We start from the raw sequence: 11,038 nt of genomic DNA on the forward strand, positions 1-11,038 counted from the left end.
GCTATATATAATGATAGACTAAATGTCTATTAAACTAAAAAAAATGTTGCTAATGGGTTGGGAACAATGTTTATAACAAATCTCTACAGTTTACTGGTCAGAAGCTGCATCTCTAAGGAACTGACATTTCTCTTTCATGAATGTAATCTTATCTAATTATTTTAGAGCTCACCAAGGTTCAAGCCTCTCACTTTGTCTCTGCTAGTTTCAAATATTTTTTACCTTTAAATGGAAAAAAAAAGTTAACTTTTAAATTCTGAAAATTCAGTGGTTATTATATTATTTACCATGGGAAGGGGGTGAGGAGTAGGGTGAGAAAGGGTTAATTAAAAAACAAACAAACTAGCTAAAATTACAACATATACAGAAACTTACTTCCAAAATGAAGGGGAAAAAGGAGGGAAGGGGAAAGTAGCGGCACAAAGTCCTGAAGCCAAATCTGAAGAGGACATAGAAAGAAAAACGAAACTGTTAGAAAATATAGTCAATGGGACTCTTTTACTGTTTCAATGATTTAGTTATAAATATAGATTATTAGTCTTCTCTCTATACATGTAACAAATGCCAAACAACTCACTATTATGAAATTATAAAAATTGACTCTTTCACATTTGTTAGAAAGGGTAAAAATCACATACTTTTCTTCCCTTCCTTCAGTTCAAATTCTGAACTGAAATGTTACATGTAACAATAGCTGATTCTAACTTCTATACAAAGTTAAACCATATTGAACTCCTTTGCCAATATAAGGAGCTATGTCATTTCTATCACACTTGCCTCCAATTTAGGTATAAGAAACATTTCTTAAAGCAACTCAAAAGGAGCAAGTCAGGGGAAAGAAAGTTATGAAGAAGAGAGAAGAGAAGACTAGCAGATAAAACACATACTCAGAAAAACTCAGATCTGCCATTCAAGTACTGAAAATACCCCAAAAGGGACAATGAATGGGATCTATTATAATAAAGTCAGCAAAATAAAATGCAAATCTCAAGCATGATAAATGGCCCTGATGGGCTTTCTGCTGAAGGGCATAAGGCTATGATTCAGTCCACAATTCCTTTTGGACCCTAAAGAAGGGATTCAATAGAAAGTTGTCACTCTGTTTTGCAATTTTTTCTTGCTTGTCTTCAGGAAACAGTAGCTTGTTTCTTCCCTCCATGTTATGCAGACCATTTCTTTAAACCCCAAAAGAATAATAATTTTCATATAGTAAAAGACTTCTTTTAGAAAATGGAAAAAGGAATATGAGGCCACAGCAATGATGTTAATGGTTACTCTTCAATGCTTCTTTAGCTGCCATGATCAGTGGTGTCAAGCTGGACTGGTTTGGCCAACTGGTTTGGCCAGTTTCAGGAAGGGATGTTGTAACAATTCTCTGGCTGAACTCCTTTTCTCCACATCCATCTCCAAACATTGATTTAAGAAATCCCGAAATATTGGGGAAAGTTTCTCTGGGTTTTGAAGTTCTGGGGTTCCATTAGTTACTATCAGGTACAAGGCCCTCAAAGGATTTTCACTGAGGTATGGAGGCTCTCCTTCTACCATCTCAATGACCATAATACCCAGAGACCAGATGTCTACTTTAGGGCCATAAGCTTTCCGTGTAACCACGTCTGGTGCCATACAGTATGGCGTTCCAACCATAGTACTTCGCTTGCTCTACTCAGGAGTGATCTGGGCACAGAAGCCAAAGTCAGTAAGTTTAACAGATCCTTCCATGCCCAAAGGCACATTGTCACTTTTGATGTCTCTATGGATCACTTGATTAGCATGTAAAAACTCCAATGCCTGTGAACACTCTCTGCATACAGCAGCAATCTGTGCTGCATCCATGCAGGTCTCTGTTACAACATCAGTAAGTGATCCCCCAGCGAGGTACTCCGTTACCACAAACAATTCATCTCCCACCAGGTAACTGTCTAAGAAGTTAACTATGTTGAGATTGTTTAATTCTTTCATCACCAGAATCTCATTAATGATCAATTCCTTCTTTGGCTGTTTCTGTAAATTAATCTGCTTAATAGCAACCACTTGTCCCAATGCCACATCAGTAGCAGTGAAAATTGTGCCAGAAACCCCTTGCCCAATTTTTTCATATCTTGTATACTTTTTCTTAGGGTCACCTATGCTTACAATAGTTCTTAATTGCTCCATAATCTCTTCATCTGTCATTTTGGCCTTCTTTGTCTGTTTGTCTGAAGTCTTGGCACCACTGTCAACATTAGAATCACCAACTCATGCAGGAATAGGATCAGTTACAGACCGTGTATAAATTGACTTTGTATGATCTGGTCATGGGGCAATAACAGGAGGAGGAGTCTCTTCATCATCATCATCATCTTCTATTACTACTGCTGTTTCTGAACGCTTGGTGTTCAGTGCTGGTGTTCCAGACGGAAAGCCATCTTTCTCAAGAGGAGTAAAGCTCAGATATTTCTGCTTCACTGTGTTGGAGTCATAGAACTTTAAGACATCCAGCACAGCCCGAGGATTCTTCTTTTGCTCTAGTTTTGTGATATTGGAGGTCTATCGAGCCCACTGTTCTGGCATGCCAGTGAATTCTCTAGTAACAGCATCAAAACCAACATGGATGGTGTGCTCAAAATCATATGGAGGAGAAATTCCTGGCCTTTCCTTCTCTTTCTTCTTACTTCATTTCTTTGTGCTTGAGAATATAGAGACGATTTTATTCCTGGGGTTTTTTTCCCTCTGGAACAGAGGTCAAAGGTTTCAAACTGTGATTGGCTGACACAGGGTCTTTGCCTCCAGTGCTAAAAATGGTACTGCTCATTTGCACAGGGTGGGGGGTCCTGGAGGCTTGTCTTCCAGTTCTCTGTTATCAGACATGATTCAGAATTATGATATGGCCCCAGGCGAGGAAAGGTCCCTGCCCCAGCGGGGAGCCTCCAGCCGAGCTCCCTGCGGGCTCAGGAACCTCCCACAAACTCTCACTCTCTTTACCCTCACACTGTCCTTAATCCATTAGAACCATGTATTCTTTAAGATTCACACTTTCGTTTATTTGCCATTAGATGAAAGTTTGTTGGGGAATGGAAAACTTATTCTTAAAGTATCTTCTTTCAAATTACTTGCAAGCCTCCTTAAGGAGACATTAATGGGAGGTTGATGTAGAAACTGAGGAACAGAGAATCCAATTATATCACATCATTTATTGGAAAGTCACTGGATTAATGCCCTGGGGAAGGTTTGTAATATAGTGGGCAATATCGTAGGTGTCCCAAATCAGTGCCAAGCTCCCTATCATCACATCAACCTTGAGAGTTGAACTGGCTTGCTCAAGTACATGGAGTCAAAAGTCAAGGTGAAACCAGAATCAAGGCTTCCTTTGGAGTCAAGACTTCTCCCAGTATTTTCTGTTGCTGTAAAATAATATAACAGATGTGGTTATCTCACACCCTGAGTCACTGCCAAGGAGAAAATGAAGCATGCACAGTAGAAACATGTCTTAGGGAAGCAAGGTGGCTACACTTACACCTTCTGCAGAGAGGACTCAGCTGTTGGGTGGCTGCTATTTCTGGGCATTGTGATATCATTTCTACACAATATTCTGCTTAAAGTGCCTGAGACCGCGAAGTAATTTAGACACTGTGAGATTCTTGCTTAAGCTCTTTGATGAGTTTAAAGAGGGCTTGAACTCACATTTTTACCCCAAGGCAAATTGCTCACAGGTCTTCATTTTACACGAAGCAGACTCTGGGGAGCTGAGTGACAGTCTGGCCTTGGAGATTTTCATTGAAAGGTTTGAAGCACATGTTTGAAGTACAGCCATGCGATGGACCTGGAATCAGGTTACCTGGGACAGAACTTGACTGCATGATTGTGTAGACCTGGGACACTGCTTAAACCATTCTGGGACCCGACCTTTTCATTTCCATCAACAAAATGAACAGAGTAAGGCCTGCTTAGCTGGCTTTTCCTAGATTTGAGGTGAGGAACATGGAGATTAGCACAGTTACTTACAAAGTAGCAATCAACTGAAAACTGAACCAATCAAATAAAAAATATAAAGTACAATATACACAACAAAATAACTGCTTTATTAATACACAGTGCAAAGTATTAGTGTTCCTCTATCTCCACAGATTCTGAGTTTCAAATTAGGGGGAATATGTTTTCACTTTTACATAGTGAATTTCTAAGAAGACTTATTTAACAAGCACTTAAAGAGTGCTTTTAAGTGCCAGGCATGGGTAAACTGTTTTACAATAATGGACTCATTTGATCCTTATCACAAGACTATGAGGTAGATGCTATTATTGCTCCTATTTTACAAATGGGGAAACTGAGAAGAGAAGCAACTTGCCCAAGTACCTGATCTGAGATTCAAACCTAAGCTGTCTGTCTCCAAGAATCCTTGCTTTTAACCCCACCGCACTCTGCTGAGGATGGCTGTGAGGTTAGTTAGATAGAAGATAAAGATGAGGTGTTCCCTGTTCCAGTTGGAACAGCTCATTCAATGTGATTGTCATGTTGTTCTTATTTTTAAATATATGGGGTTTCTTAGAGTCAAAAATTAGGAATAGAATTGGGAGTGGATGATTTCCACGGAGGCCTTTGGAACGAAATCCAAGTCTAGGAGAGGGAAGTCTGGTGTTCTGCTTCTTCTGGGAACTTGTAAAATATTCTCAGGCTGGCCTGATTTTATCAGGCAGATGTACTTCTAAGACACTTAAATATTTCCTCATCCCACAGTGTTTATCAGGTCAACCAATGCTTGTATAAAAATACAAGCAAAATCATCCAGAAATGTTTATGTTCTACCAAATGAATTCAGTGTGTGAAACGGTGGTTCTACCCCATGCCCTATATGATTTTTCCTTTTATAGCCATATCTGGACAACTTTAAACAGATGAAGTCTGAGGTATATACTTAGGGCGTTTACAAAATTCTTCCTGAGTTGGGTCAGCAAGACCATAGTTCTTGCACAATTGAAAAAATATGGCAACATGTCCTTCTTTAGTTTTATAATTGGTCTGGGGAAGGACATAGTTCTGTGTGTGTGTGTTTTTTTAAATCAACTGTATTCGGGTATAATGAATATACAATTTGATGCACTCATTTAAACTGTATGAAGACATAATTTTAATTATGAGGTATCTTTCTCTCTCTAGGTACATATCTAAAATGGAGACATAGAAGACATTTTGGGGGATCATCTTCCTTGCAGCTGGTTTTGACTTCATCAAGTCACAGAGAATTGGTAACGCGTTGGGTTCTTTAAGCCAAAAATGATGACCTTGCCAGGAATAGAGTGGTAGTGACAATATTAAAAGAAAATATTACAGGAGTTTCATACTTAACAAATGGGAAATGATTCTTTGAAGGAGAATTTAGAATCTGAAAACTTTTAGTTAATAGTGGGCCCTTGATATTTTTCAAAGCTTAACCTCAAATGATGAAAACTAGATATTAAAAGATGCTATCCTTCTGAATGTGTTACCAAGCTCTCAAATGCTTTTGTAAATGTGGGCCTATTCTATTGACTCTGCATTTTGCTTTGTCTTCTTTGGCTGTGCTCTTCCACAGGGCAATTGTCATCGCAAGGTGAATAGTTTCCCCGAGTGCTAAGGACACTTCTGCAATTTTTTTTGCAGTCATTTTAACTTTGGGGACTTTTCAAGATGAAATCATCAAAAGAAGATTGTATGAGTAGCCTGAAGCTCCCACTGAGACAATATTGAGTTTTAAATGTTCAGAAATGTTTACGCAGGCTGTTATTTGTTGGGAAAAAACATGAAGTCTCTAAATTTCTCTTCGGCTCTGACTCCTCTCATGTGAACAGAAGCTGTGACAGTGAATCTTCTCCTGCTTCAAACACCTTCTAAAATGACAAAAATCTAGTCGTTCAGAAAGTAACAATGTATGAAAATGTAATATATCTCTCAAGTTGCATGTGATGAAACCATATCTTTGCCTGAAATACATTCTATAGCTGTGAGGTTTCTCCTGATTGGAAAGAACAGGGAAACACTTCCTGGTCTGTGTTTGATCTCTTCTGAAAGAGCTTTCAAGGGGACAAAGCAGGTGGCCATCCCTGGAGCACTCACTGGACCCTCTCCTCTCAAGAGGATTGCATTTGGAGGGCCAAAGGGAAGGGAAGCTTAAAGGGCCTGAAGCTCATTGATTATCATCCTTTTCAATAATCCTGACTTCACTTGGCTTTATGATTGAGATTAGGCAAACTTCCCAGAAGTGGGATTTAGAATCTAGAAGTGACTGTCCCTTCAGGATTTACTGTCCCTGAAGTACAACAACCTTCTCCAGCCCTTTTCCACCTAAACTCTCATGTGGTCTTTGCCTTTCTGTAACATGGGCTTTCAATTTAATCTTCTTTATGGCAGTCCAGGGTATGGGCTAGATGTCAAGGGACCTGGTTTCTAATGCTGGCTCTTCGAACAGATTTACACAGTTACTTTGCCTTTCTAGGTCTTATTTTCCTTATCTGTGAGATAGGTGAATCGAACTCATTCTATACTTGCACTGTTCAATACAGTGGGCACTAGACATGTGTGACTATTTAAATTAAAATACATTAAAATTCAGCAAAACTTAAAATTTCATTTCTCTCAGTCACACTAGCTACAGTTCAAGTGCTAAACAGCCTAGTGGCTGCAGTATTGCACTGCGTAGTCTTTTGTTTTTGTTTTTGTTTTTGTGGTACTTGGGCCTCTCACTGTTGTGGCCTCTCCCGTTGCAGAGCACAGGCTCTGGACGCGCAGGCTCAGCGGCCATGGCTCACGGGCCCAGCCGCTCTGCAGCATGTGGGATCTTCCCGGACTGGGGCACGAACCCATGTCCCCTGCATTGGCAGGCGGACTCTCAACCACTGAGCCACCAGGGAAGCCCTGAGCATCTGTTTTAATACAGGCGTGACTGGAACAGAACAGGTATGAGTTTTGTGTCTCAGAACTGGCCTCTATGGCCAGAGAGACAGACATGAATGAAGTAATCATGGAAATAGATATAAGATTACTGCTGAGATAAGTACATGAAGGTGTGGTAAATGGTAGCACATTCTGATCCAGACTGTGCAGTCAAGAAGGCTTCATTGAGGGAGTAAAGATGGGATGAAATAAAGCACGAGTAACAACCAGATTGTGAGGGAGGTCGAAGCAGGAAGAGACCAGCCTTCTCTACTGAGGTCCTGTGGGCATTTTAGAATGTGCCGAGGGTGGACAGGACTTGGGCATTCCAGGGCACACAGGAAATCAAGACATTCTCTACACAGACCTCTGTGAGAGGCACACACAAGGTATTCCAGGTTAAGAAAAAGGAAAGGCTTAGAGTTAGAAGAACTCAGAGCTGGTTTGGACAAACAAGGATTCCAATTTAACAGGAGTGGAGGGAGAGATAAAAAGTATAAAGAATGGGAGTGAAGTCTGGATGGACAAGTTGAAGTCAACTTAATGCCAAGTTTAAGGGTCTTGTTTTTTCCTACTGAGTAATCAGTTTGCCTAGAAAATACTGAAAGTTTCTAGGCAAGGAAGAACATGTTAAAGCTACAGGTTTGGAAGATTACTGTGGAAGCCAGTGTCTGGATCAGAAAAAGGAGGGACTAGATGTTGAACAAAACATAATAAGAACCATATGCCAGGCTTTGTACTCAGCATTTTAATTTATTATTCCATTGACTCCCTATGACAGCCTTATAAGATAAATATATCAGTTTCACAAATGAGAAAATTGTCTTAAAGAAGTCAAATAAATTTGCCTTGCTGGTAAATTAAGCAGCAGCATGGGAATTTGGAATTAATGAACTTCCTCTTACCACTATATCAGGCCAGGGAAGAGGTGAGGAGGGGTCTTCAGTAACATTTGGAAGTGGCTTCTTGTGGAGTCCAGAGATTTTCCCATTCCCTGTGTGTCTGAGACCCAGATCTCAGAGGTGGTCCCTACTTCACTGTTTTCAGAGTATGCTGTGTAACCACCAGAACCATGTACATAACATCCTCTGAGGAAGGTTCCTCTGGTGGGGGGCTCTCTCCAACTCTGTGGCTCTGTAGGATCTAGGACACAAAGATGGTACAATTAACAGCAGATTGTGAGAGAAGCAACCATTTGCTTATCATGTCATAGTCTCATGGCAAGTTGCTCCACCTCTCTGGTTCCCTGTCTACAGTAGTCAGGAGCCCTGCAAGTATTTTTCTCTTTTTTCTTCTCTTTTTTCATGAGATCTTGCTCTGCTAATGCTGTGCACATCTGTGATGAAGAAAGCCTTCTTCATTTTCTTACATGTGTTTTTGTGTGGGAGCATCAGGAAGTTGTGGAAAGATCCAGGGGTTTGGAGGTAGGGAGACGAGGTCCAACTTCCTCATACACAAATGGGTTAATTCTTGAGTTGTGAGTGTTAAATGAGGTAAGGCACATCTAGAGCCAAGCATATCACAGATTTCCAATAAAAGTATGTATTTTTCCGTGTCTCATTCTCACCTCTTTGACAGCGAATGCTTTAAAGTTCAAGTACTAAATTGCTCTTTTAATTTGAGTCTCACTTCCCCTCTCCCTTTAGGCAATAGGTGATTTTAAAAAGTGACACTTTTTTTTTAAATGTGATTTAAGGGCCTGAAGGGACCATCCAGAAAACCTGGAGAGCATGGAGAGCCGGGGCTGAGGGGAAATTCTGTGAGTGGCGGTTGAGGGATTTCTGCTGCTTTAATACAAGGATTGTGAACTGTTTGCATGGGCACAATGGCAGAGAACAACAAATTATTCATTAATGAGGCATCTGTTCAGCCTATCTAAGTATTGCTACAAATAAGAGATTTGAGAGGAAACCCATCTTATAGAACAATTGGGCTCTCAAAGAGTTTGGAATTTTAATTGCATTGGTTATCTGGGATTACTGAGCAGATCCAGAAAATGAAAAGTCACGACTTTGGTACCTTTCTTTTTTTAAAAAATATGACTTCCTATATTTTCTTTTCCTGTCTTTCCTGTCCATTTGAGCTAAGAAAACTTTTACTTTCTCAGGGGGATCCTGGAATTGATACTTTCATCCAAGGCCCTAAGGGAGAAAAAGGAAGGCATGGACACCAGGTAAGATGGTCTCTGTTTGCTTGGGGATACTGGTACCCACGGGAGCAGATGCTAGCTGGTGGAGGAGACTTGGGTATTCCAGTTGGATCAACATAGAAAAACAGAAAGCAAACCTGTGGGACTCCGATATCTATGGAAACAGGAACTCTGAATGCTAATCCCCACTTGTATCCTTGCCTAGCATCCATGTCTCTTAGTTTTTCTTTTTGTACAAATCTTATTTCCCACAACATTAGTAATATAAGTTACTTTACCTTGTTTTTCCTTGGTTTCTTCATCTCCAGAATGAAATTTTCAGACTCAATGATGCCTAAGATCTTTCCAGTATTAAAAGTCTCCAATTTTATTTTATTTTATTTATTTTTAACAACTTTATTGAAGTATAATTGCTTTACAATTGTGTGTTAGTTTCTGCTTTATAACAAAGTGAATCAGCTATACATATATCCCCATATCTCTTACCTCTTGCATCTCTCTCCCTCCCACCTTCCCTATCCCACCCCTCTAGGTGGTCACAAAGCACAGAGCTGACCTTCCTGTGCTATGTGGCTACTTCTCACTAGCTATCTATTTTACATTTGGTAGTGTATATATGTCCATGCCACTCTCTCACTTCTTCCCAGCTTACCCTTCCCCTTCCCATGTCCTCAGGTTCATTCTCTACGTCTGCATCTTTATTACTGTCCTGCCCCTAGGTTCTTCAGAACCTTCTTATTTTTTAGATTCCATATATATGTGTTAGTATACGGTATTTGTTTTTCTCTTTCTGACTTACTTCACTCTGTATGACAGACTCTAGGTCCATCTGGGTCCACTCACTACAAGTAACTCAATTTTGTTCCTTTTTCTCTAATGATTAGTGATGTTGAGCATCCTTTCATGTGTTTGTTGGCAACCTGTATATCTTCTTTGGAGAAATGTCTCTTTAGTTCATCTGTCCATTTTGGAATTCGGTTGTTTGTGTTTTTGGTACTGAGCTGCATGAGCTGCTTGTATATTTTGGAGATTAATCATTTGTCAGTTGCTTCATTTGCAAATATTTTCTCCCATTCTGAGGGTTGTCTTTGCAACTTGTTTATGTTTTCCTTTGCTGTGCAAAAGCTTTGAAGTTTCATTAGGTCTCATTTGTTTTTTTTGTTTGTTTGTCTGTTTTTATTTCCATTTCTCTAGGCAGTGGGTCAAAAACGATCTTGCTGTAATTTATGTCATAGAGTTTTCTGCCTATGTTTTCCTCTAAGAGTTTTATAGTGTCTGGCCTTACATTTAGGTCTTTAATCCATTTTGAGTTTATTTTTGTGTATGGTGTTAGGGAATGTTCTAATTTCATTCTTCTACATGTAGCCGTCCAGTTTTTCCAGCACCACTTATTGAAGAGGCTGTCTTTTCTCCATTGTATGTTCTGCCTGCTTTATCAAAAATAAGGTGACCATGTGTGCATGGGTTTATATGCCCAGTAGTGGGATTGCTTTATACTATCCTAGTTTCCTATCCTGTTCCATTGATCTATATTTCTGTTTTTGTGCCAGTACCATACTGTCTTGATTACTGTAGCTTTGTAATATAGTCGGAAGTCAGGGAGCCTGATTTCTCCAGCTCCGTTTTTCTTTCTCAAGATTGCTTTGGCTGTTCAGGGTCATTTGTGATTCCATACAAATTGTGAAAATTTTTGTTTTAGTTCTGTGAAAATTGCCATTGGTAATTTGATAGGGATTGCATTGAATTTGTAGGGTGCTTTTGGTAGTATAGTCATTTTCACAATGTTGATTCTTCCAATCCAAGAACATGGTAAATCTCTCCATCTGTCTGTATCATCTTCAATTTCTTTCATCAGTGTCTTATAGTTTTCTGCATACAGGTCTTTTGTCTCCTAGGTAGGTTTATTCCTAGGTATTTTATTCTTTTTGTTGCAGTGGTAAATGCGAGTGTTTCCTTAATTTCTCTTTTAGATTTTTCAGCATTAGTGTATACGAATGCAAGAGA

The 11,038-nt window shown here is 39.6% G+C and overlaps 1 pseudogene; it reads right to left on the reverse strand.

The window, feature by feature from the left end:
- Positions 1-1,249: 1,249 nt before the first annotated feature.
- Positions 1,250-2,927, reverse strand: LOC137224367 (serine/threonine-protein kinase PAK 2 pseudogene; annotated as a pseudogene).
- Between the last annotated feature and the right edge of the window lie 8,111 nt (positions 2,928-11,038).

The sequence above is a fragment of the Pseudorca crassidens genome, chromosome 5 (genome assembly GCF_039906515.1).
Source record: "Pseudorca crassidens isolate mPseCra1 chromosome 5, mPseCra1.hap1, whole genome shotgun sequence".
NCBI classification, from domain to species: Eukaryota; Metazoa; Chordata; class Mammalia; order Artiodactyla; family Delphinidae; genus Pseudorca; species Pseudorca crassidens.